General features: G+C 36.6%; 1 long non-coding RNA gene across 1 annotated transcript in view; it reads left to right on the forward strand.

Moving 5' to 3' along the window:
* Positions 1 to 27,521, forward strand: part of LOC136163530 (uncharacterized) — a 103,730-nt gene extending 76,209 nt beyond the window's left edge. Inside the window, exon 3 of the long non-coding RNA XR_010662254.1 lies at positions 27,291 to 27,521. This is a non-coding gene — a long non-coding RNA (uncharacterized lncRNA). The remainder of the gene's footprint in view (positions 1 to 27,290) is intronic.
* The last annotated feature ends 290 nt before the right edge of the window (positions 27,522 to 27,811 follow it).

Raw genomic sequence — 27,811 nt, forward strand, 5'->3', positions numbered from 1 at the left:
GCAGATGACACCACCCTTATGGCAGAAAAGTGAAGAAGAACTAAAGAACCTCCTGATGAAAGTGAAATAGGAGAGTGAAAAAGTTGATTTAAAGCTCAATATTCAAAAAACAAAGATCATGGCATCCGGTCCCATCACTTCATGGCAAACAGATGGGGAAACAGTGGAAACAGTGGCTGACTTTATATTTTGGGGCTCCAAAATCACTGCAGATGGTGACTGTAACCATGAAATTAAAAGATGTTTAATCCTTGGAGGGAAAGTTATGACCAACCTAGACAGCATATTAAAAAGCAGAGACATTGCAAACAAAGGTCCATCTCGTCGAGGCTATGGTTTTCCCAGTGGTCATGTGTGGATGTGAGAGTTGGACTAGAAAGAAAGCTGAGCACAGAAGAATTGATGCTTTTGAACTGTGGTGTTGGAGAAGACTCTTGAGAGTCCCTTGGACAACAAGGAGATCCAACCAGTCCATCCTAAAGGAGATCAGACCCGAGTGTTCATTGGAAGGACTGATGCTAAAGCTGAAACTCCAATACTTTGGCCACCTGACATGAAAAGCTGACTCATTTAAAAAGACCCTGATGCTGGGAAAGATTGAAGGCAGGAGAAGAAGGGGACAACAGAGGATGAGATGGTTGAATGACATCACTGACTCAATGGAGATGAGTTTGAGTAGATGCCAGGAGTTGGTGATGGACAGAAAAGCCTGGCGTGCTGTGGTCCATGGGGTTGCGAAGAGTTGGACACAACTGAGCGACTGAACTGAACTGAAATGACACTGAACCAGAAAGCTAGCAAACATTCTAGCAAAGATGAAGTACTTATGATGCCAGTACTCCAGCTGGCATCACCCATAGACAGAGGGCCTGACCTGATTAGCTCCATCACTAAATTTTTGATGCTAAGTGTAGTTAAATGCCATTTCAAGAGTTTAAACTTGAGGAATTTTAGGAATGTATGTTTCCTTTTATTCTAAATATGTGTGGATGGTTTGGTACAAATACAAAAAAAATTATCTGCTGTATTTATTTATGATACTTCTCTGTTCGGAAACAATAATCTTTCTGCTTCTTAATCTAAATCGAACTGCAGTATACCAATAAAGCAAGTAACAGCATACAAAGTAAATTTTCTCTGTATAAATAATTAACTCTTTAAGATTTATTGGCCTTTCTCTATTTCCCCCTTTCTCTGAGTGGTGTAATCCAAATAAAATGTTGCATTTATTCTCATCTGATAAAATATTCATAACAGAAACCACTACCTTTGAATTTGGTTTAAGAAACTGAAGAAAAACATGATTATGAATACTTTGTCTGAGTACTACCTAAAGCCTATTAGCTGAAACCAACCATCTGCAGGAAATCATCTTTTATTTTACCTGTATTTTTGCTCCTTGGTTCTTGTTAAAACTTTCATTAACTTTAAACTACTACATAATGATTTTGAAACAAAGAAAAGTGAGTTATTAATTGTATTTTCATCATGTATATGCTATGATAAGTTAACTAGGTCTTGGCTAGCAAATATTCTTGGATGACATGAGTGCTTTGGAAACAAAGAGGGCAATCGGGGAAGGATTCCCTCTGTCCCAGATGAGCAGTTTTTGCTGCTGTAGAGGTGAGATTTAGAATTGTGATTTTGATCTTTTATGGTAACTTGTTGCTCTGTGCCATGTGGAAATGAAATGTATCTGTGTCAGTCCTCAGGGTAAACTTGCTGTCATGTCCCTTAGTTTTTCATGTGTCCTAGGAAAGTAGCTATATCTTGGTTTTGTCTTTCATTTAGACTAGAGGATTTCAGCAAGACTAACGGAATTCTGGCACTCAGCTAGAATTCGGAGTTTACTGTGAGATGGGTTCTAGCGTGAACAATCTAAAAACCCCAAATCCACAATGATGCACAGTTGTCCTTAGAAGAGGTAGATCTGTGATGCTCCTTTTACCTTAAGAAAATATTTAATCTGGATTGTCAAATAAGCAATTTCTTGATGCTTGCTGGAGTGTCACTTGAGGGTGGACAAATAAATCTTTGTGCCTTAGCTCATTTTATAATAAATTCGTCAGTTCAACAATGAAAACACCTTAGCCTCTGAGGAAAAGCCTCAGAGAAATCAGCCAACATCATCTGGTTTAGGAGTTTCCAAATACCAGTGAAGGATCACTTACTTCCGTTTGGTGATAACATTTTCACTGGATTGTGTCACACATAGGTTTTAGTGTAAGGCTGACAAATTATTTTTCTTGAGAAGTTCATTTCCTTGAGATCATGCCCTTATTTTTTTAATGTAAAATTGTGTTTTCTTTCATAAAAGAATGATGAGAATAGAAGGTAGAAAAATAAAGATTTAGCTATGTAGGTTCCTTAATTTTTGCTTATAATAGGATAGTTTTTAAAATTTAAAAGTCTGGGAAGCAGTGAACTGGACAACTTGAGACCTACAAGGGGCCTCTTTGTTCTAAATACTGTCAGACTACTCTCTTCTGATGTTGGGAGTCGACTGTCTTGGTGAGGTTTCCTGTCATCACCTATCCTAACCTAGCCTAGCCAAACTGTACTAGTTGGGCTAAAGTTCATATTTAGTGTTTTTAAAAAGCCAAGTTAAATTTGACTAGAACAGCAAGCCTGAAGAGGATCTGAACCAACAGGAACTGACATGGCCTTTGCAGTTGAAGTGTCAGCATTTGACTGCCTTGTTATGGAGTTAGACACACTTTAGTGTTAGTGTCAGGGTTTTGTGTAATTCTTATTTTCTGACCTGGATGAGTCTGAGTTTTTCAAGATAATTTTCCTCTTGATATTAAAAAGTGACTGAGTATTATTGGATGTTGTTTCATCCTACTTAAATGATTGCACTCAGTGGTTAGACTTACTAAACAAACTCTAGAGAAAGATGTAAAACTCTATACATATATATTTATTTACATTTTTAATTATATGTCTAATGGGCTTCCCTGGTGGCTCAGATGGCAAAGAATCTGCAGGAGGCCAGGTTTGATCCCTGGGTAGGGAAGGTCCCTGGGAGAAGGGATTAACTATCCACTCCAGTATTCTTGCCTGGAGAATCCCATGGACAGAGGAGCCTGGCAGGCTATAGTCCATGGGGTCACAAGGAGCTGGACATGACTGAACAACTAACAAATTCAATGATGGGGGTTTAGGAAATTTAGAGACAAGTGAGTAAGAAAATCAAAAAGCATTTACACTCTCATTCCCCAGAAATGACAGCCGTTAACATTTTGTTGTGCACCCTTTTGGTCTTCTTTGTTCATATATTTATTAACTCAGGGTCATATAGGATGTAACATTTTGCAATCTGTTTGATTTTTGCTAGCTCCAATATACAGAAACTATTTCATTTATAATTTACCAATCTTCAGCAACTTCACTTTTAATGGCTATATAATATTCTATTTTATAATCTCATCTGTTGGATATTTAGTTTGTTTCCAATGACTCAAGAGATAGTGGAACTTCCTGTATTGATATTGATTGTTTTTTTTTTTAGGATGACTTCCAAGAAGTAGAATTACTGGGTTAAACGCTATAAATATTTTTAAGATCTGAATAGAGATTTAAAAATTTTTTGAGAGGGGATAATAAAAATCAGGTACTGTTTTGAGACATATAAGTCACAATACAGGTTAAACGTCTAGCTAGCAAACATTTACATTGTCTACAGGAGATTCCAGGAGTCTGAGAAAGGCATAATGTAAGAAAGAATATGGAACTGAGTTGTAATATCAGTGTGACCAAATAGGAATGTGGGAGAGCAGAAAAATATTGACTAGCTGGTCTGGCGATCAGGTTGGAAGACCTTGACAGAGTTGGTCACACTTGGTAGTAATTTATACTTTAATAGGATTGAGAACTACACCAGAATAAATACTCCAACAAAGTGGACACAGGATTACTAGTTAGTTATTGATTACCTAACATTAAACTTATATATACTTAAGAATTTTTTCTTTTTTACCTGCCAAGTTTGGGGTTTCACACAAAATATAAACTACAATTTTGTGGTGTTGATGGTGGGGGCGGACAGTAACTCTGAGTTTAGTTGATAAAGATTTTATTCAAAGTTAACTGAAGATAGAAATGGATGGCAGATGTTAAGTTTCATGTAATTTATGTCTAATTCTGCTGTGTGATTTTAACGTGTAGGTTTTCTACCTTCACCTTAACGGGTGAAACCTGGTAAGACTATAGCATGCTGACTAAGCATTATTCCACCATCCACTGCGCAGTGTGCAATCTGACCACATCTCTGGCTTTCTGAGCTGTAACCATGGCTTGCAATTAAATTACTAGACTGCCATAAATCTGATTTGGGGCTGAATTTTATGTGCTTAAAATACTAAACCACTAGTTACTAATCCCTAATAAGAATTCATCAAGTAATCAAAGGTCAGTGCAAATACTTACTATTTAACTATAAGTAGAGATAAATTAAACAGAAGTATATCTTTATGAGAAAGTATGTGGAAACAGCTGAAAAATTCACTCTGTTGTATTCAATCAACAAAGGGTAAAAATTATCATGTGTTTATTTTAAACACCTTTATTTGAGATGTGTTTGAACTTCACAACTAAATATATAGCTTAACTGACTCACGGTCCCATCAAATAGCATCTCCTCTTGAAGGTTTCCTGGGCCAAAAGAAATAAATAGCCACTCATTTCTCTATTCAGCCTCAAGGCCTCATGCATAATACTATCAGCTTTTCTCTTCTGGCTACTTGTTTCCAGGTGTTGCCTTCCAATTAGGCTGTGGACTTGGTGAGATCTGGCTCTAAGTCTGTTATCTCTGACTTTCAAGGTCCTGGTACAAATAGATACTAGGAACTTGCTTATTGGATCCATGTTACATATAGAGTTTGGTAATTTAGTAAACTACAAAAATCCAAATGCACTTGAATTACAAATATATTCTGTGGTTTAGTTATTCTTTCATTTCTTATCCATTTGCAAAGATGACAGGTATGATACTCCTTAAAATTTCAATAGCATTCACTATAGTTTGCAGGTCCATGTCTAGGAATGAGGGAAGGAAAATGAATAGTACCATTAGTAAATATCTATTGGAACCTTTCTATGGTACAGTACACTTCACTATTCCCTTAAGATACAAAAGTAAGAGGAATGTCCTTCAGGAATGAAACATGTAAAAGAAAAATGTATAGCATTCCTCAAATTGTGTTAAGGGCTTGCCCTATTTTATCTGACAGCCACAATAGCACCATCATATTTCTTCCAGGGTTTTGGGGGCACAAAAAGACAGAGCCTGGGGATATCAAAGTCTTACTACCTTATTCCAGAAGTGATACATGTCGCAGTCACTAACAGCTCATTGGCCAAAAGTAGTCACATGGCTTCAACCAGACTGCAAAGAGAATAGGATGTCTATGCATGTGACAAAGAAGGACAAGTCTTGGAATTGATTCAGAGACTAAAATTGAAAAATTTTTTTTTAATAAATTGAAAGCTAATTATAAAAGTAATAAATACTCATGTTAGAAAATTAAAACAGTATGGAGGAATATGAAGTGATCAACAAAATCCTCCCCCTAATTCAAGTATCCTAGATATAGCTACTTTTAACAGTTTTGTGCGTCATTTTGGAAATTTTAAGCTTATATATATACATATACATTTTACTTTGTTTTGCATGTTTACAAGCCATACTATGGCCTTCCCTGGTGGCTCAGCAGTGAAGAATCCATCTGCCAAGGCAGGAGACACTAGTTTGATCCCTAGGTCGGGAAAATCTCCTGGCAAAGGAAATGACAACCCACTCCAGTATTCTTGCCTGGAAAACCCCATGGACAGAGGAGTCTAGTGGGCTACAGTCAATGGGATTGCAATGAGTGAGACATGACTTAGCAACTAAACAACAACAAAGCCATACTATAGATGATACCAAAATAGGATTATACCATAGATCATTGATAATTTGTGTGGAGCATTTTTTATTGAGATACTCTATTATGAGCACTTTTCCCTTTGAGCATATGATTCTCTTTTTTTCTTTTTTTTACATCTAATGGTAGGGTTTTCCATTTGTAAACCTTAAATCATATGGAATATTTGTTTTAATGTTAACTGTAAGATGAGGTGTAGTTAGAGGAGACTATAGATGATGATATTTGATATTAGTCAAGTGTTATTCTATGATCCAGTCTCTGTGATAAGCACTTTATGGATGACACCGTCCTTATGGCAGAAAGTGAAGAAGAACTAAAGAGCCTCTTGATGAAAGTGAAAGAGGAGAGTGAAAAAGTTGGCTTAAAGCTCAACATTCAGAAAAATAAGATCATGGCATCTGGTCCCATCACTTCATGGCAAATAGATGGGGAAACAGTGTAAACAGTGAAAGATTATTTTTTGGGGCTCCAAAATCACTGCAAACGGTGACTGCAGCCTTGAAATTAAAAGATGTTTGTTCCTTGGAAGAAAAGTTATAACCAACCTAGACAGCTTATTAAAAAGCAGGGACATTACTTTGCCAACAAAGGTCTGTCTAGTCAAAGCTATGGTTTTTCCAGTAGTCATGTATGGATGTGAGAGTTGGACTATGAAGAAAGCTGAACACTGAAGAATTGATGCTTTTGAACTATGGTGTTGGAGAAGACTCTTAAGAGTCCCTTGGACAGCAAGGAGATCCAACCAGTCCATCCTAAAGGAAATCAGTCCTGAATATTCATTGGAAGGACTGATGTTGAAGCTGAAGCTCAGCATCAGTTTGCCCACCTGATGCAAAGAACTGACTCATTTGAAAAGACCCTTATGCTGGGAAAGATTGAAGGCGGGAGGAGAAGTGGCCAACAGAGGATGAGATGGTTGAATGGCATCACCGACTCAGTGAATATGAGTTTGAGTAAACTCTGGGAGTTGGTGATGGACAGGGAGGCCTGATGTGCTGCAGTCCATGGGGTCACAAAGAGTCAGACACCACTGAGCAACTGAACTGAGCTAATTCCTTTTAACCCTCACAACTTTAGGAGGGATGATGTAGGTGCTATTATAAGCATTTCACAGTGAAGGAAACTGAGGCATAGTGAGATTAAGAGATTTGCCCCAAATCACATAGCAAGGAAGTGACAGAACCACACTATGACTCAATTCTTCCTGGATCCAGAGCTTGTATCATAACCCTGGGATATAGTGTCTCTCCAGGATATGAGACTTTAATTCTTGATGTATATTTCAAAATTACTTTCTGAAATTTTAACACCATATTAAAGTCCCAGCAATAGTGAAGAGTGCCTCTTTCCCACCCCTTCATCAACTCTGAGCTGGTCTAAACTTTGCTATTTTGACATGTAACTAGTTAGTTGGTTTGTGAGGACCTCCAGGACTATGAGTCAGAACATAGACAGAAAAAAGAAAGATGCTAGACACTTCTTGGAAATGATACTTTTTTTTGCAAGAATCTCTTGCATTCATACTGTCTGAAAGGATGGATTTGACAAGATGATTAACTGTGCATTTTTTACTCATTTGAAGCAAAGTTCATTTCCAATGTCAGCATCATCCCAACCCTCAACATTCACAGTTATGTTTTTATTTGGAGGATTTAGGGCATGGAAGGAGAGGAAGCATTTTCTTGGTTTCTAGAGGATATTGATTATGACAGTAGATATTGAAGGTAGTAGGTTGCACTGTGCTATGACTTGGTATTGAAAGTCACATGGTAGAGGTATCATCATGTTCTTTAGCTCTGTGTGTGTGGTGGGGGAGAGTTATGGAGCAAGATTCTAGAGAAGACCATGGCAAAAGTCCAAATCCGAGCACAGTGTTGTATACAGAAATTATTTATTAAGCACCTACTTCTATATGTCAGATCCTATGCTAAGCATGAGAATTACAATGAGAACCAAAAGAGCTACTGTTCTTAGCCTCATAGAGTGTATAGTTTTCAGAAGAGATCAAAAAAATTAAATTATACAACCAAATACCAGCTGACTCAAGGGACCAGTTAGTATATAATACCATAAGAATTTATGAATAGTGAGGAAGGTTCTCCATGAGGAACTGATGTTTGAGTTAAAACCTGAATGATGATGAGTCATTAAACATTTTTCTTTTGGGAAGAGTTGATGGCAGATCAGATAGTACTGGTAGCCTTATTATCATTGTCTGGCAAGAGACAATGGTGGTTGAGGTAGAGATGTTGTTTATTTGTGAGGATGGGAAAGAGACATGTTCAAGAAATATCAAATAGAGAAAGTCAGTATATTAATAGCTTATTGATAACTTTGAAATGAACGGTAGGGGAAAGAGCATTGTCAAAAATGAAGCCAGCTTCCTGGCTTGCTTGCTTGGTGTATCTTTCTTAGCTATGGGAGTCACTGGAATAGGACTGAGTTTGGGGGCAGTGGTTTTGGACAGATGAGTTTACTTTTGACAGATGAGTTTAGTTTTGGACACATGGAATTCTCAGTACCTTTAAGACATCTTAAAGACAGGAATCTTATCTTTCTTATTCACTGTCGTATCCGTGAAAGTGAAATTCGATTAGTCATGTCCAACTCTTTGCAACCCCATGGACTATACAGTTCATGAAATTCTCCAGGCCAGAATACTGGAGTGGGTAGCCTTTCCCTTCTCCAGGGGATCTTCCCAACCCAGGGATCAAACCCAGGTCTCCTGCATTGCAGGCAGATTCTTTACCAACTGAGCTATCAGGGACGGTTTATCTATAGTGCTTAGAATATTGTCCTGCATTTTGATAGGTGCCAAGTAAATATTTTTTTAAGTAATTTTATGAAGACATATTTTTGATTATTTAAGTCACTTTGCCTTTTTTAAAGGCATATTAGTATTTTATTCATATAGTTTGTACACAATTTTTAGTAGCTCTTTTTTCATAATGCTTTATCTGTTTGTTGTCACAGATAACATCCAAATCAACAGGATTCACCCTCCTCTTGATATTCTCTAGTCAGTTATTTTTTTTTTCTATAAAAGAGTGTTATTTACTTTTTAAATTAATGTAAACTGCTACTCCATTTCACTCTCAGATTTTTCTAGTGGGTTTTTAGTCAATTTTCTAGGCTTTTTAATTATAAATTTCATTATTTGAAAATAAAATAATTTTGCCTCTTTATTACTTCTTAAAAATATCAATACCTTTAAACATGTATTAACTCATTTATTCCTGCTCATGATCTAAGTTCAAAAATTCTGAGAAGCTCCTTCTCCTAAATAAGCCGTTTTGTTATATTTCATTTGTTATTGGATTCTTCTAAAAAAAACAAGTTTTAAAACATTGTGTCTTTCAACATTTGCAGTTGTGATACCTTTTAAGAAAGACCAAACATAAATGATAAAACTCTAAATCCTGTAAGTGAAGCCAATGCCTGGAGGCATAGTCATTCATCAATGCTTACTGAATACTTGGGACATCTTGGAAACAATTCTGTGTTCTCTAATTTTTAACTACTGTAGTCAAAAAATAAAAGTAAAAGTCCCTGCCATGGTGGACCTTATATTCTAGTGAGGGCTACTGATAATAATTAGGACAAATAAGGAGAACATATTGTTTTTTAGGTAGTGAAAGGTGCCAAGGACAAAGCTACAGTAAAGGAGGAAAATATAAGGTGTCATGGAGGGATTGTGAAATTTTAAATAGAATGACTAGGGAAGGCCTCACTAAAAAGATCCAGTTTAGATAAGAAGAAAATGAGGGGCACATAATCTAGCCATATGGGGAGGGGGAATGCCAGGTGAGAGGGTACATTTAGTGTGATGGCAGGACAGTCAGTGTCTGGTTCATTCTAGAAACAGTGTTGTGGCCAGTATGCTTGAAGCAGAGAGATGGGGGAGTCATCAGAGAGTTCAGAGCGGTAATGGGTCTGGGAGGTGGAGTGGAGGCAGATGATTGAGGGCCTTGTAGATCATAGCTAGGACTTTGGATTTTTCTCTGAGTAACACAAAATGTCAGAGGTGGGCTCAGATGGAAAGAATGAGAATGTGGTTTATGCTTAAGAGGGTCACTCTTCCTGCTGTGTTAAGAATGGACTGGTGGTGGGAGAGGAGATCTATTAAGACCTATTTCAACAATTCACACAAGAGGTAATGGTGGCTTGGACCAAGTTGGTAGCAGTGGACGTCATGAGAAGTGGTTGAATTATGGATATATTTTGAAAGTGTAATCAATAGGATTTCCCAACTGACTTGATATGGAGTTTGAGACACAGAGAGAAGTTGATGGTGCACCAAGGTCCTGGTTTGAATAACTAAGGATGAAATGCTATTAACTGAGAGGCGTAGACAAGGTGAGGATTGATATTTTTATTTGGGAGGAATTTGGTTAATAGGAGCTCTGTAGTGTTATTTAAGCAGTAGAGTTTTAAGGATAGGCAGAAGGGTCTTATAGGGGTTTACCACTGTATTTCTTCTTTAGTTCTAACCCCTAAGGTTCCAACCATAGCAATCTAGTGATGAGTGGGTGGCCTTCAGGCAATAGCAGACTGAAGAAAAGTGGGGAGAGAGGAGATAAGACCAATTTCACACTGGGCAGGCGAAAGGGAGGAGAACCTAACTGCTTGCTCCTGTGTTAAGAAATTTAACTACATATGCTTACCATGTAGTGTTTGTTACTAAACACAAATTACACAAATTACAAAATGCATTATTAGTCATAGATATACTCTTTAAAAAGACAAAGATTTTTATGCCATTTGATTTATTTAACAAATACTTACCAAGCATCTTGTCTGCACCAGTTTCTGTGCCAGGATTTGGGGCTACAGAGAAGTGTAAGATACTCTGAAGCAGCGCTCAGCCTGGAGGGCAGATAAACATAAATAAACAATGAGAAACTTTATTACAGTGGATAGTCCCAATCTATGAGATAAAATAACAGGGGATGATGAATTGTCAGGTGAGCTAGGCTGTGTGTTTCTCCTTTGCTAATTAATTCTGGGATTCTGTTCTATTGGTATTCTTATTTTTCTTTATGAATCAGAGGTTTAACTATGAAGAGAGATTGCAGGGTAATATATCATACGACTCTTTGTTGCCTGAGCTGCATTTCCTTCAGGACTTGCAAAATCTTGGGTCATGGGATTCCAACCTAGGATTAAAAAAAAAAAAGTCCAAAGTTTCTGTTCCTTGTTTGTAATTCTCCTAAACACGATTATCTAACTTCTTCTCCAAGTGCCATGACAAAGCAAAGTTTTTTCAATAGGGGTACCTATGTGCAGCTTTAATGCATTGTTCATTCTCTTTATAACTGGGTGCTTGAGAAGAAGCAAGACTAGTGATATTCAGGAGTGAGAAGCTCAACTAGAGTTATTGATCGTGGAGAGTTGAAGATACTGGTATATGTTATAATTTTGTTGTTCATTCCTTTGAAAGGGTTCTGTGAACACCATCATTCACTCCATGGAGCAAGTGCTTATTTTTATAGAAATTTCCTTTTCTGTTTTTTATGTATACAAGTAATCCAGTGAGATTCAATAGACATGACCGTTGGTAGTTGTAGGATAGTTACAACCTTCTAAGCTTCTGTAATAAGATAGTACTTGAAAGAGACCATCCAGCTTTCTACCTTTAAATTTATGCAGGTATAGTGATAGCTTTGAATTTACAAACAATGTGTGCAATTGTCTTATGAGCCAAAGATATCTCACCTTTGAATTATTTTCTTTTCAGAGTTTTTATTTCTATAGTCAAAGAACAGAGAAAAGAAGGAACAAATGGGGAAAATAAAATGATTAAGGGATTTGTTTATTTATCTGTATGACAGTTGTTTTGTAAATGTCCAATTCATATGGGAATCATTTTACCTGGTCGATTTGTGAGGACCAAGCATTAGGTTTGTGCCTGGAGCAGGTTAGGAGGAGACTTCACCCCACTGTGTGTTTAGGGAAGTGTGACTTTGCTTCAGTTCTCCACCACCCTTATAGAGCCCACACCCCTGCAACTACCAAGAATTATAGAAGTAGTGGCTTAATCTTCTTCCTATCCAAAGTCCTCTTCCCACCATATCCTCATCGGGCAGCTAGTATATGAGTTCTGCTATACTTTCTACTCAATCTACCTACTCTGGCTAGAATCACCTACTTAAGATAGTTTGTGATTACTTCTAATGAAATCATTTTGCACTGACAATACCTAGGCTTCTAGAAACATGAATACGGCAGGAAAGCGCTAGATCAAGAAATCAGGTATTTAAAAATATGTAATAATATTCTTTTTTTCTGATTACTAGTGAACCTAGGGTATATTATAAACTAAACTGAGTCATGTTGCCCCTGGATTGTTTTTACAATAAATTTAACTTAAAATCTTCTACTTTTTATTTCCAATTTTCAATCTCAGATGTATGCAAGGATGTATTCAGTGTAGTTCAATGAACAATTATTAAGCCCTGCTAGTGCCAGACACTATGCTAAATGCTGAGTAACAAGCATGACAGAGGCATGATACTGGCTCTTCAGGAGCTCATGCCCTGGTAGAGAGCATTAATGCGTAATAATAACAAGAATCACAAAAGTCCCCATGCTTTAGACATCTACTTTGTGCCAGGCAGAGGTATTTTTCATCCATTTAATCCTCACAACATGTATGCAAAGGATATATTTATTTTCCACGTGTCACAGATGAGAAAACTGAGCTTCAGTGAGGTCTAGTCACTTGTTCCAGGTGAGAGACAGTAAATGGTAAATTACAGTTTAATATCTGAACTCACATTACATGACCTGTGTTCTTACCATTATGACACATTATTCTCTGGTATGAGAAAATCCACACTTTTAGAGCAAATGTGAAATGAGTTGATGTGCTCTCATTAATTAGCTCTCATTAATGTGCGGTCATTAATTAGAAATAAAATTTCTACAGAGTATTCTTATTGTATTTTGTTGTTTTAAGAGGAAAAAATAGAAATTAATTTGAATTGCTTCATTTTCTAGAGAAACTAAGATGTGAAGGTGAAATATTTAGCAAGCATGTAAGATTTACAGGGAAGTCATATTCGTCCTCTACATTTAATTCCGTGGTATTTGCCACTGTTCAAAATGCTTCGTACCTCCTTTCTGAATCCATTTTAAGATTTATTTTTATTCTTCTTGAAGAGTTTATTTAATGATAAAAATAATTTTTATCAAAAAAGAAGGCTTGATCATTTTGTCAGTAGACCTGACTCTAGATAAACTTTGGATAATTGCAGAAACCAAACGCCCCCTTTTTAAAAGAGGACAGTTTTCCACATTTGAAATTCAAAACAGTATGAAAGAGGTTTTGATGGCAATTCCACAGTCATTTCTTAAGCAATCAATAGAAGCAGTGTAGTTTTCCAAGGTTATTACTTGAAAGTGGACAATACTTACATATTGCTATGAGCTGTTATATTTGTAGTGAGTGATTACTTTGTAGTTTCATATCGTCCAGGTAGATTCACTGCAATGAAGTAAAAATTTAAAGAGTTCTACTTAACATGTGAATGTGCTTCTTTTACCTTCACCTCTCCTAGTCCTTTTCCATGAAGAAGAGACCAGCCACTTCAGTCAGGACTTTGCAAGAGATCAACATTGAGTGAGAAAGAAACAGGGAGGCAGCAAGAGCATGAACAGGAGAGGGAAAGAGAGAGAAATCATCAAAATGAGGAAGTGATTCCTCCTCTAGTTATCAGAAACAGGAGCACAGTAACAATAGCTGAAATTCACCTCCCCATGGGGGAATGAATCATCAAAATAGCCAGTGGAAAACAAGGTTGTGCAACCTTGAGCAGCGTGTGTCACCGGCTGGTGGAATTTTTAGAAAGGCAGCAGTTTGGGTTCATCACTGCGGTTCGTGATTGCACACACCTGTTTGGGGTATGGATTTTGCAACCCCCCAAAAAGGGGAAACTGAACTCACTGCTCCTCCCGAGCTGTGCAAAAAAGCAGAAAACCACAGCTGCTCGAGCAGTTAACAGATATCAGTAAAATACCCATGTTACATAATTAAGGATAACGTTCTTGAAGCATATGGGCCGGAGGTATTATACTCTCATTAAAACTTTAGGTAGGAAACAATTTAGCATATTCTCAGACATTTCTAGGATTGGATTCTATAATAAATGTTTGTAATTAGGCATGCTCTAAACATTTTATTAAATAATACATGAAGAAAATGGTTGATGAAATATAGACAGCTCTGCATTTTGTGTACAATGATATGGAGGCATCAAGAAAAGACATAAAAGATTTCTTCTCATTGGCTTGATAACTAGTCACTCTGGGCAGCTTAAGTAAGACTGGGTGAGGTTTCATTCGTCAGAGCAGCCTGTCTGTAATCTTGAAGAAGTAGGAATTGATGGCTCTGTTTTTTTTTTTTTCCTTTTTCTTCCTTTTCTTTTAAAATACATTATTTGTAGCCCAGTCTTCTTTGAATTGCTGGTCTTGAATAGAAAGAAGTGCTTTTGACCAGAGCAGTGCAAAAATCTGTACTTTATTCTGGCAAACATAGAGATTGACTTGGTGGGGGATAATAGGGCTGGACGGAGCCAAAAAAAAAAAAAAAAATACTGCACAAACCCTAAATCAACATTTGAAAATTTATACCTTGGCCAGCAGGTGCTATTATTTATAAGTTGGAGAGGAATAAGTGAGGGGAGTCTCCTGAGAATCGCTAAGGCAGGTGTTGGGTCCCTGGGGAAGTGGTAGGAAACATGCCCTTGAGATGATATTTGTAGGAGGAAAGAGATTCTTTCGGTTCTGCAGTCCTGTTTGATATTCAAGCCAGGTGATTAATGGTGTCAACAATTCTTATATAAGTGGAAAAGTGTGTGATCTATGGAAATGAACTTAGAGGATCCTGGGAAGTCCTCAAGGGAAGAATGGCAACTTTCTGAAGTCATTAAATCAACTAGGTATTTTGTTTTCTAATGCACACAAATAAGAAATCTGGTAACAGAATAAATATGAAATTTGGAATGCCTTCCAGAACATACATGGTGAAACTGGGCAAGGTTGACATTGGTTTTACTAATTTGTCTGTTTAGTAGGTGAATGGGGTTGCCAGGCTGGCAGTGTGCACCGGCGATAAATCACCACTAGACATTTTATTTTAAAATTGGCACTAGCTTGAGGGAGGTAAGGGATTGACAATTTGCTTTTATTTGAGGCCAGGCACAATCATAACGCACACAGGCCACCTGGAAACTTCAGCCCACATGCAGAAGTGTGGCTCAGGTCTCTATGGCTATATTTTTTTATGTTTGGAGAGTGGAGGGCTAAATCAGAGACTCAGGATCCTAACCAGAAAGAACCTGGCAGACTGGCACAGCCTGGAGACATACCTTTTGGAAATCAGTTTGGTTCTAGAATTATGATGTAGGAGGGGTAGAATAGAATTGATGTTGGACAGAAAATTTGGTGGTTTCCTCTTTTATTGGTGGTGGTGATTAGCGGGGACCAGCAGGGCGCATGCAGAGACAACTAGTACATTCCAAAAATCACTCCATTGTTAAGGAAGTGGGTTGCTCCCTATTTTTTCAGCCTCATCTTGCTTGGAAGTTTGCTTTTAAATTTGGTAGTGAATGGAGTAACAGTGTTGAGAAAAAAAATATCCTGAATGAGGGCTCATGCAGCCTCTATTTTTGTGTGAGCAATGATAGATGTTCTTTCTTTGAAAATTGCTGTAATTAAAAGACAACCAAATGGAGAGGAGAAAAAGGTTACACTGGACCCTTGTAAGCTACTCTAATGGAAATGGTGGAGGTGAATTCCCTTCCTTTCATCTGTTTCCTGATCCCCCAAATATTCTTCAGGGCTTCAAAGCATCCCTGAACAAATTTTTTTGATTTAAGTATATTTAAGAATTTGGATAATACAAAAGTTAGTGTGTCAGGACAATTATATTAAAAATAAGCTGATTTACAAATTACTAGTCTTTCTTCTCTGTTTACATATGATATTTATCAGTCTTAACTGTACTGCATATTTTGTACCATGAACATTGTTAGAAAGGATCTGGTTAAGATAGAGATGTATTGACTTAACTTTGGTCTCATGAATAATTCCATTTGTTTACTTGCTGGATATATCCAGTTTGCTGTTGGTGCTGTAAATATTTGAATTGGATTCAACTTGTTCATCAGAGACTTTCCTCTGTCTCTCCTGGACATCATATATGTAATTTGATGACACTATCTACCAGAAAGTAAGAAAAATGTATACTTTGGTTTCTGCTTGGTAAAGTCATTCAAAGTGATACAAAATGTCAAGAGCAAAGAAGAAAACCACTCCAATGATGTGCGGAAGCTATTGGCAGTTTTCCTGGTATTTGGAACATGGGAGTACTTAGAGATTTGTGGCATTAATTACACATAAACAACTGAAGTATCAGATATCTGACCTGATAGGACTTTTCTTTGTTTCAAAGTATATAATATTACACCCTTTACTAAATATTTACAGAAGTTCCGTTATAAATGCAGTGGGATTTGTTTCTTAGACCACAGTGTCTTACAAGCTGCCTGTTAATAAATGACAACATTCATAAAATGAAAAAGAAGAAAAATGAGAAATCCCCCAAAGCAGTCAGTTTTATAAAAAGTCCCACAATTCTGCCAGTATTCAACGCCTGCATTAAATGTCACGCCAGTAAATCTTTACTCAAATAGATCAAGATGCAGAAAATATAAGATTGAGTATAGAAGATGAAGTATTTAAATACAATACTAAGAAATAAAGTGTCAACATTCCTTGGGTAGCCTCCAAAATGATGCAGGTAATTAGCAGGTGTTTATATTTTTCATTTTGACTTGCCCACAGGTATTCATTTAACAGTATGTTTTGGAGACAGTCATGTAAAGATTTTCATTTTGGCAAGTATCTCTAACATTTGTTTGGATTTAATATACACGTTAATTCAGAATGAAATATTCTGAACTAGATTTTTCTCATACTTGAGGGCCCTGAAAACCTAATATGCGAATATTTACAGCATCCTGGATTTTCCAACTATGCTGTTAATTTCAGAGCAGTTAAGCTTCTAGTCTTTACCTTAATTTTTTTCTCCTCCTGCTTGAGAGTTATTATGGGACATAAATCATGTGTGTATATTTTGTGTGTGAAGATGGTGTTAACTCACTTTGGGGAAATCATAGTTCTAATCCTATTTTCATTATTTTGTTTTTAAAAACTTCCTTTCTTCTTTCATCCTGAAGTTTTGAAGTGGGTAACATAGTTTTAAAAAATTAAGATATAAAGATGTAGGTGAAAATAATTCAGCAAAAGTTATATATTATATATATATTAAAAGATATTCTCCATGAAAATAAAATGTCATTAATGTTCATTGAGTTCTCTAAACATAAAAGGGCACATGTGTGCACATGCATTTTCTCACTTGCTCATTCGATAACTAGCAAAAATAGTCTCTGCAGAAAAGAGCTGCAAGACTGGTGCCAGGTTCCCCAACATACCCAAGAATTTCTTTATTTAGAACCTCCCATGTGCTGTTTTTTTTAAATCTTTGGAATCTCAGGGATTTTCCCATCCCGCTACATGCTTGAGACGTTTCAGAGCGTGGTAACCCCCTCTTGGAATCCTCTAACTCTTCTGTTTTATTTTTAAACTGTGGGCAGTATTAGTGTACAGGGAAGTGACAGTTCCTATGACAAAGAAGGATGAGATTCCCAGTGTATATAGCAATACCTCTGAAAATCATTGTTGGGCAGAGAAGCAAATGCCATGAGTCATTAAGTCTTCTCTTAAGGGGTCCTTGAAAATCACGAGATTTTAAGTCTAGAATTCTTTGCATGGCAACATCTATAGGACCCTTGGTGTAATCCTTGAACGTTCATTAAGCAACAGTTGATCTGTGCCAAAAGCCCAAGATGTGATATATGTCTAGTATTTTCTTTTTCAAATTTTATTAGGTATGGTGGACCTGAACTTTGGTAAAGCATTTCCTTTCAATTCAAGTGTGGAAAATTGGCTGTTTTGAGACCAGACTGTGAAAATCTCTGAAACGATTATTTTATTATTGTCCCTTTGCATTATATGGGTGAAACTATTATATATATTTAAAAAGCATATCATATTTGCATATGATGTTTCTGATATGAACACACGACCTCGTTTACAATAAAGCACAATGTGCAATTGCAGAAAACGCCTTTTCACTTATGAACGTCTGAGTCTGAGATTCACACAAACCACACTTTTGTTTGACTCCAAAATGTGGGTGCCAAATGAATCTACTGCACTAGGCTTATGAACACTACTGCAACTGTGCAGCTACTATTTCTCTACTGGGAGAATTGTTTCGGCAGATAAACCATCTGGCTTGAAACACAGCCCTCTTTGAAAATATTCCCCATTATGTTAGCTCTGAAACAATGTGTACAACTATGCTCCAGTGGAGGACATGTTAACAGAAATTCAATGTCAAACAATATCTGCTCTGTAATCTTTTGCTAAATGTAGAAAAGAGGTAATCAAAATGCAAGATTTTAATTCTTTAAAAAGTTGTTGTGAATGTGACATAAGATGAAGAAAATTCAGGAAAATATTTAATAAGGAACTATAATAGGAGAGTGTTTAGCATAGTGACTTTTTTCTTTATGATCACCCATGGAAAATGAGAATTCTTTTGTTATAAGCATATGAAGATGGCATCTTAATGTTTTGTATTCATTCATTTTCTTTTCATTATTTTTTTATTTTTACTATTTTCAAATATGAATTAATGATATATGGTGGGTGAATTGTCAGAAGCCAGTATTTATAGTTAGATGTCCTGAGGTGCACTAGGGTGACTCAAATATGACTTATGAGTCAGGAACGCTATGGAAAAAACTAAACAGATAATATTGGGTAGGGAAAATTAGTATGTAGTGGTAATAGGTAATATCTATAACCAGCTAGAGGAAGTTTGATGGAAGTTTTAAGAATCCAAGACAACAGTGTTCCTGTTATAGAAGAAAGCTAAAGGGAAACAAGAGATTTTTAAAAGTGTATTATAGGTTCATTTCTATTTAGGGTAGTATTTAAAAAGAAGACTTGAGCAAAGTCATGAGAAAGTTTTAAAAAGTTAAACCATCTGAGTTTATGAGATCTGATAAATCTACAGTGGGTGTGTCTGGACCATTGGTGGGTGTGATTGTAGGAGTAGTCAGCATGTTATTGAAATGAAGAGGGATTGAGCTACATCCTAAGAATTACTGCAATGTATGTGGAGTGAGAAAGTGTTAGGGAACAGAGCTTACTGGTCAACTGATGGGAAAAACTGATACTATATGATGATGATAATTCCTATAAGGTTACAAATAATAGTACCTTAACAGGAAACATTGACTCCCCCCCCCCCCCCTTTCATTACAAAATTCCCTTGTGCACTAAAGATATTTAGTTAGAATTATTCTAATTAAATGGATTGTAGCTCTGGTTACTTTGTCCTTCATCTAGCTTCTTCCTCCTTACACTGGCTTTAGCTATGCAAACAACTATGTCTCAACACAAGTCTCAACTTTCAACTGAAAAAGAACTAGGCTGCTTATTTTTTCCTAGTAATTCTAAGAGGAGAAAACTAGAATCCATAGAACTTAAGCTATTTTCTCTTTCTCATTTTATATTTGCATTGTACTGGATAACTAGGAACTTGTATTAATCAAAGGCTTCCTTACACATGCTATTCTTCCAAGGTAATTTCTGAGTGAGGGTTTTCAATAAAGAGGTCTGGTGAAGCCATATGAATTGACCAGAGGACCCAGGAGGACCCTCAAGGATGCTGTTGGGCTGTTGTTAATAGGAAAATGGAGGTCTGTCTGTAAGTGGGAGGAAGTCTTTTTTGATGGTTAAGATGGTGTTTTCTCACAATCATCTTAGAAAATCTTAAACTGTCCACTACATGGGAGCCAATATCAGTGATCTACTGAGAACCAAACTGAGGGAAATTTTTGGTCAAGTCTGTCTACCATTGTTTCCTTGGTGAAGAGAAGGAATGCATAAGCTCCCTCTGTGAGTTGGGGAATATACTACCCAGTCCTGAAAGCACTGGGATTTTCGCAGTCCATTCAGGGCTATTAGCCGAAGCAGGCACTCTATTAAATTATATTGTATCTATGTTTATGACTAGAAGTGAACTCTGGATTATGTCTCTAACAGGAAAAGAACAATCAGCAAATTAATGTATTGGACTTCTATGAAGTCTTCTTTGATAAAAGTTAATTATCACTCTAATACTGTAAGGTCTGTAGGCCTGGGGAGAGCACTTAACACATGAGCTTCTGTTTGCATTTTCCAAGTTTTTTTTTTTTTCCCTCACCAGTGACGAAGTCATACTGTCAGGTGGTAAGGATAAACCTTCACTGAAGAGAAACTGAGGCAGCGTTAAACATTAACAGGCCACGTGGAGGGAGGAGGGTCTTTAGTATTTCTTGGGTAATTTTATAGATTATCTGTAGCATCTGTGTACGTCTCTGTGTGCTTGTACATATAGGAAATTGTCAAGGGTCTGACAAATTTTAAAAGTTCCCCAGAGACATTTAGATATAGATATGAGATGAATGTTTAAAAGATAAAATTTAAATAATTTTCATTGGACAACAGAAAATGACTAAAGATTATCAGAATTTGGGAGATAATTATTTGATGGTATGTATATAAATTTGAACTTCTCTCTATTCTTGGTTAGCATTTTCAGTGGAGAATTTAAGAATTGAGAAGACAATTATCCAAATGATCACAGTCCCCAGAATGGGATTCTCAGGGAGTCTGAGGAATTCTTGTCCCCACGAGGCTCAGTAAGGGCACAATTGTAAACGCTGCTGCTGCTGCTAAGTCCCTTCAATCGTGTCCGACTCTGTGCGACCCCATAGACGGCAGCCCACCAGGCTCCGCCGTCCCTGGGATTCTCCAGGCAAGAACACTGGAGTGGGTTGCCATTTCCTTCTCCAATGCGTGAAAGTGAAAAGTGAAAGTGAAGTCGCTCAGTCGTGTCCGACTCTTCTCGACCCCATGGACTGCAGCCTACCAGGCTCCTCCGCCCATGGGATTTTCCAGGCCAGAGTACTGGAGTGGGCTGCCATTGCCTTCTCCGATGGTGAATGATTTGCCTCTTTGCTGCCATGTCCAGTTTTTCAGATAAACTGTGTCTTTAGGTCCTTCTAAACTTGACAGAGAAATTCAATGCAACAGTTCCAGGTACTTTACCTCTTTGTCCCGGGTGAAAAAACACACCCCAGAACTTCAAAGCAGTCTTTATAATTTAATGGTCATCACCATTTCCTCCAGAAAATGAAGTAATAGATGCGATTAAAAACAAACAAGAAGTGAAAACCAGCCCACTGCCTGCTCTGAGGTGGGCGAGTAGCCGGCGCTAGGGGCAGGTAAAGTAGATTAATAAGAGGCCACTCCTAAGAAGGTTTAAGCTCTTACTGTCAGAGGGTAATAATTAATGATCAAATGTTAATGGAGATACTAGGATGTTGGTGCCATTAACTCAGCTCAGCGGAGCCAGTTCTGCCCGGGACCTGCCGCAGCTGTCAGTGCGTTTGCTTAATTATTCCAGTGCCTTCAGGCTCTTTTTCTTTCATTTTTTTTTCTTTACCCTCCCCCACCCCCACTAACTATAGGACATTATGTTTTCCCTGATGCAGAATTATGAAGAGCGTCCTGCTCCCTGGGGAGTGCCAACCCCAAAATATGTGAACACCCAAAGGCAACAAAGGAGACCCTAACTTTTTCCTTAGATGAAAAGATGGAAAATGTTGAAGAAAGACCATCTTTAATAGCCCGATTGTGCTGACATAATTTTATGGTTCTTTAAGGATTTGGATGTCGAAAGTGAACTCTGAGCTGAATAAAATGTCAAAGTGCTCACCCTCTCCCACAATCAAACAAAGAGAATATAGAAAAAGTGGCGCAAGAGTGTTGGTAAAACATAATGCCGTACAATCATTCGTCCAAGAGGGAACCAGAAAGTTAACTTTGCTGGGCAAATCGAGGCAAAGAAAAACATGGTGAGGGAAATGCCACTGTGATTAAAATTCAGTTGTGGGAGTATATGAATTTGCCTGCTGTGCTTTCAGAGACTTTTTGTATTTCTTTAGCTTTGTGTCTCTTCTATCTATTGCATTGCCTTAAGTTTAAGGAAAACCATTCTTTGTAAATATTGTTTGGGTCTTTCTCCCACTGGCCTGTTCTAATAATCACTACATTTTTCACTTGACTGTTTCTTAATTGGAATGGAGTGTTAATTTGTATTTTAAAAGACCCCACCTTGCAAAATGTGTAATTGAGAAAAGCTAGTTCCTTGGCTTCTAGGTATACATTCCAGTTGAGATGGGCCCTATGATTTCAGACTAGGCCAATGTGTCTTATGCCTCAATGCTGGAATTCTGCTGGTCTCTTCTCCCCACTGAAGCACTTAAAAAATGTGAGGCCCTACAATTTCAAATTTTTCTCTTGGCTTCACATGGCATTTTAAAATAATTGAAGCTCTTCAAATTTTTATATGCCCTCAAATTTAGAAGTGATCAGTTCTGAGCATGTGCAGTGTACTATGATTTAAAATTTTTAGAGTCCCTCCAATTTACCATTAAGAATCTCAACTTGCGAGTGATAGGGAGCCTGGACTTTAACAGTTCACAGTTGTTTAAACTGATCACTATATTCAGATGATATAGAGGTGAATCGAATTCTGGGCACTTGTGTACATTTTTTTAACTCATTGTTGAATTGACTTGTTTTTTTAGATTCAAAAGATATTATTAGGCCATCAGAAGAAGCATTTAAATAAACCACTGAAAATTTACCATAACACAATTTTACTTTCATTGCCATGAGTCCACAATGATGACCTGAATATAATCTTCATCATAAAGCCAAATGGCTAAATGTAGCATAGAAAAGAACTTATTTTTTCCTAGCTCCCACACAAAAAACAAATGTATTCAGTAAAAACACCTGATACACCATGGTGACAACACATAGATGCTACAGTCTATCTTTAAAAATTATATATTGCTTTTTTAAACAACAGGGGCTTTTTGAACTATTGCTTAAATTGCTACTTTTTAAAAAGAAATCTAAAGTGTGTTAAACTGTTTTCATTACAATGCAATAATACTTATTTTTTATATTTTATTAAAATGTAGTTGATTTACAATGTTGTATTAATTTCTGCTTGTAGAAACTAACATAGCATTGTAAAGCAATTATATCCCAATAAAATAAAATAATTTCTACTGTACAGGAAAGTGACTCAGTTATATATATAATATATATTCTTTTTTCATATTCTTTTCCATTATGGTTTATCACAGGGTACTGAATATAGTTCCCTGTGCTATACAGTAGGACCTCATTGTTTATCCATTCTGTATATTACTAGTTTGTTACTTCTAATAGATGGTCAATTTTGGTTTTTATTTAAATATTTCAAATAAAGTGTTTTTATTAAAGATTAATTTGGATATTCATATTATATCATCTCTAAGATAAAATATATACATTCATTTTTAAACCCATTTGTTTGAATATTTGGATGGTGAACCAAATGCAAAGGTACATAAACACAAGATGGAATCCTCAGATGACTTACTTGTCCACTTGACAGTCATTAAACATTCCTTAGATCTTTTACCAAAGGATATTCTCTAAACAGAAACATTTAAACTTTTTTCGAATGCCCTGATGCCAAGATTCTAAGATGTAAGGTAGATTTATGGTTCAAAAGTTAATAACATATAAGAAGAAATCTAACCATTAAGAAGTCAGCTAAAATTCTTAACATGTTTTATTTGTACCTATGAAAGCCACATGGATGCTCTTTTACTTGATTTAAATGAAAGTGACAAAGGTGAAATTCCAGCATATTTCTTAGTCACTTCTCTTCCTCAGCAAATGTTTTCTTTTTGATAAAAATTAGGATAAGTTGATTATGAATTTGATTTTTTAATGAAAACTTAGAGTTGGTGTTTGAAAGATCCTGAAAACTTTCTAATCTTATAAGCTAACTTTATAAATCCCTATATTTTTATTACAGCAGAAATTTAACAGGATTAGAAATAGAAAATTCTAATAATAGTTAATATGTTGTATTTGGAATTTCTGTAACTCTAGGGATTTAGGTCCTGAACTATGTAAAGTCCTGCATTTGGTATAGTAGTCAACTTTTGCCCTCAAATTTATTATTAGTTTCTAAAGTTTGAAAAATTTTCTTATGTTTGTATATTTTTAGTCCCCACAGTTACAGGGCTTGACTGAGCAACTGAGCATGCACACACACACACACACACACACACACAGATTACAGTGCTCTTTGGTTTTAGAAGTTTGTTCAATTATTTGTGGCTGTGCTAAATTAAAACTGTTTCAGTGGACTAGAGTTATGCTATTAAAGAATTGAATTAAACCTTATTTAGGTCATAGGTAAAATGAGCAAAATTATATCAAATTAGCCTATGCTGAGCATTTATGAATGCCTAGAAATTGCCTAGTCCTAAAGCATAGCTAGGGCTTCCCTGGTGGCTCAGATGACAGAGAACCTGCCTGCAATGTGGGAGACTGGGGTTTAATCCCTGGGTCAGGAAGATTCCCCTGGAGAATGAACCACCCACTCCAGTATCTTGCCTGGGAGATCTCATGGACAGAGGAGCCTGGTCGAAAAAAACCTGGGGTCGAAAAGAGTCAGACATGAGTGACTAACACATGAAAAGCATAGCTATGCCAAAATAAAATTCTTGCTTTTAGCTATACCAGTTTTGGAGTCTTTAGGAACTGGAAAGTTTATTTAGAAAAAGTAAAAAGTGCTATTTGCACATAGACTCTAAATCTTTCAGTAAAACAGTTCAAAAAGACATGTGATATGTATTGATACACCTTTTAAAATAAAGAATGTTATTATTCCATGTTTTAGCATTGTCTGCAGAGACAGCTGGTATTGTTTTGGAAACAATAAGGATATCAGTTGCCATTTAAAAAATAATTCAGAATATATAACACCTGGCCTTGAGAGATTCGAAAGGAAATTTCTCAGGTTAAAACTCACTGACCTTTGCAATTACTTTGCATTTTTAGAGAAAGGGCAATTTAGTAAATACTTTTCTATTACATATAAAATCCTAGGAGGAAAAAAAGGATAATTTAAGAAATATAGCCATAAAAACCTGAAGAATGACATAAAGAATATGTATTTGCTTCATAGGTATAACAGAACTTTTAGAGAAAGTCTAAGAGAAATTATCAATAAATTATTACTCAGCCATTAAAAAGAATTCATTTGAATCAGTTCTAATGAGATAGATGAAACTGGAGCCCGTTATACAGAGTGAAGTAAACCAGAAAGATAAAGAACATTACAGCATACTAACACATATATATGGAATTTAGAAAGATGGTAACGATAACCCTATATGCAAAACAGAAAAAGAGACACAGAAGTACAGAACAGACTTTTAGACTCTGTGGGAGAAGGTGAGGGTGGGATGTTTCGAAAGAACTGCATGTATATTAACTATGGTGAAACAGATCACTAGCCCAGGTGGGATGCATGAGACGAGTGCTCGGGCCTGGTGCACTGGGAGGACCCAGAGGAGTCGGGGAGAGAGGGAAGTGGGAGGGGGGATCGGGATGGGGAATACGTGTAACTCTATGGCTGATTCATGTCAATGTATGACAAAACCCACTGAAATGTTGTGAAGTAATTAGCCTCTAACTAATAAAAAAAAAAAAAAAGAAAATAAAATGTATTTCAAAATACATTTTGAAATACATCAAAAATATGAGAATTGGGAATACAAACCACAAATGAACATTTCTACAGGTATCACATTAGATTAGAAAATAGCTGCAATATATAAGAACATTTCACCAAAATTTATGAAAAAAACAGTAAATCCTCCATAGATATACCAGAAAGGGTATATCAAAAAAACAGTGCAAATAAATTATAAGTGGTTAACAAATTTATGAAAACGAAATCTGATAAATAGATTATATTTAATATAAAATATAATAATAGGTTGAAATTAATGCAGTTATAAAATTTCCTAATTCTGTACTGCAAACATAAAAGAAAAAGCCAATAATTTATTTAATAAATGCTTTTGAGTATCTACAAGGTACTAAAGCAGGTCTAGAGATATAGTGATGAATAAGACATCGACAGTCCTCTCTGGAGAGGCTTGCAATCTTCAGTGGAGTGAAAGTGAAAGTGAAGTCGCTCAGTTGTGGCCAACTCTTTGAGACCCCATGGACTGTAGCATACCAGGCTTCTCCGTCCATGGGATTTTCCGGGCAAGAGTACTGGAGTGGGCTGCCATTTCCTTCTCCAGGGGATCTTCCCAACCCAGGGATTGAACCCAGGTCTCCTGCATTGCAGACAGACGCTTTTCTGTCTGAGCCACCAGGGAAGCCCTTTGAGTGGATTGTAGGAATTAAATAGGCACATATAGGGTGGTGTGACAATCACTTTGCTGTCTAAAGAGCATGGACTTGGGAAACCAGAGAAAGTCTCTCAAGGGAGTGAAGTTGAGGCTCAAAAGTATAGTGTCATTCTCCTTGCTTTGTTTTTTCTCAAAATCTTCATTCAAATCCTTCAGCAAACCTCTGATTTCTACTGTCAAAACACTGGGATCTGACTACCCTCCTCCTTTTGTATCACTCTAGACCAAACTTCCCTCACTCATTTCCTGAAATATTGTCATAGCTTCCCAATTGCTCTCCCTGCTTCCATTCTTCTCCATTATGTTCTGTTTTCCACCCGCATCCAGGTACTTCCAACCTGCACTACCCACAACCCTGAGGAGTCTAATATACCAGTTAGAGTGAGACCTAAAGCCTCTAAGACCTTTTCTCTTGCAGTCTGTCCGATTTTAGCTCCTTTGTCTTCCACCTTGCTGCCTGATTGTCAGCCCTTCCTTTCTTCTTTTCCACAACTACACTAAGTGTTCCATCACCTCATGAGCTTTGCACTTATTGTTCTAGACATGCTTCCCTTTCAAATAAAAGTAGAACTTTGTTTGCTTTATCACATCATTCAGGGTTCTACCCAAGAATCATATTATCAAGAATACTTCCTTGACCTCCTATTTAAGATGGCAGCCTCCATCTCATCTAGGCCTTTACCTTACCTAACTTCTCTTCTTATCATTTATCACTTCTTGATATATTTCTTTTTTATTGTTGGTGTCCATATCAGAATGTAAGATTATTGACATCTTGGACTATATCAGTCAAGGCTCAACTAAAAAAGAAAGACAAGTAGAACAATATCTAGTTGTCTATTTATAAATAGAGAATAGGTATAAATACTTTATACCTTTTTATGCTTTCTGACAGATTCTTTGCCGTCTGAGCCACCAGAGAAGCCAGACTGACACCTGTCTACCTATCTCAAGGAATTGTGTCAGGTGATGGTGGGAGCTGTTAAAGAAAGTTTGAAATCCATGATGCAGATCTTCATGAAGCAAAGATCATGGTCAGCATGAAACCCACAAGTCACAGTCACTTGTTGTCTACAGGGAGAAATATTTTGCTTTCTCTCAAGATTTATTGATGCATAATTGACAAATAAATAGTGTGTACATTTAAGATATATAGCATCATGATTTTCTATATCTATACAATATGACATGGTAACTAGGGTCAAGGTAATTAACACATTCATCACCTCACCTGGTTACCATTTTTTTGTGTTGTGTGTGGTAAGAATGCTTAAGATTTACTCTTTCAGCAAATTTCAAGTATCAATTATATAGCACAGTTTTATTAACTATAGTCGCCACTCTGTACATTAGGTCTCCAGAATCTTATAACTGAAAGTTAATACCCTTTGATCAACACCTCCTCATTTATTTCAC

Source organism: Muntiacus reevesi, chromosome 3 (genome assembly GCF_963930625.1).
Source record: "Muntiacus reevesi chromosome 3, mMunRee1.1, whole genome shotgun sequence".
Classification (NCBI taxonomy): Eukaryota; Metazoa; Chordata; class Mammalia; order Artiodactyla; family Cervidae; genus Muntiacus; species Muntiacus reevesi.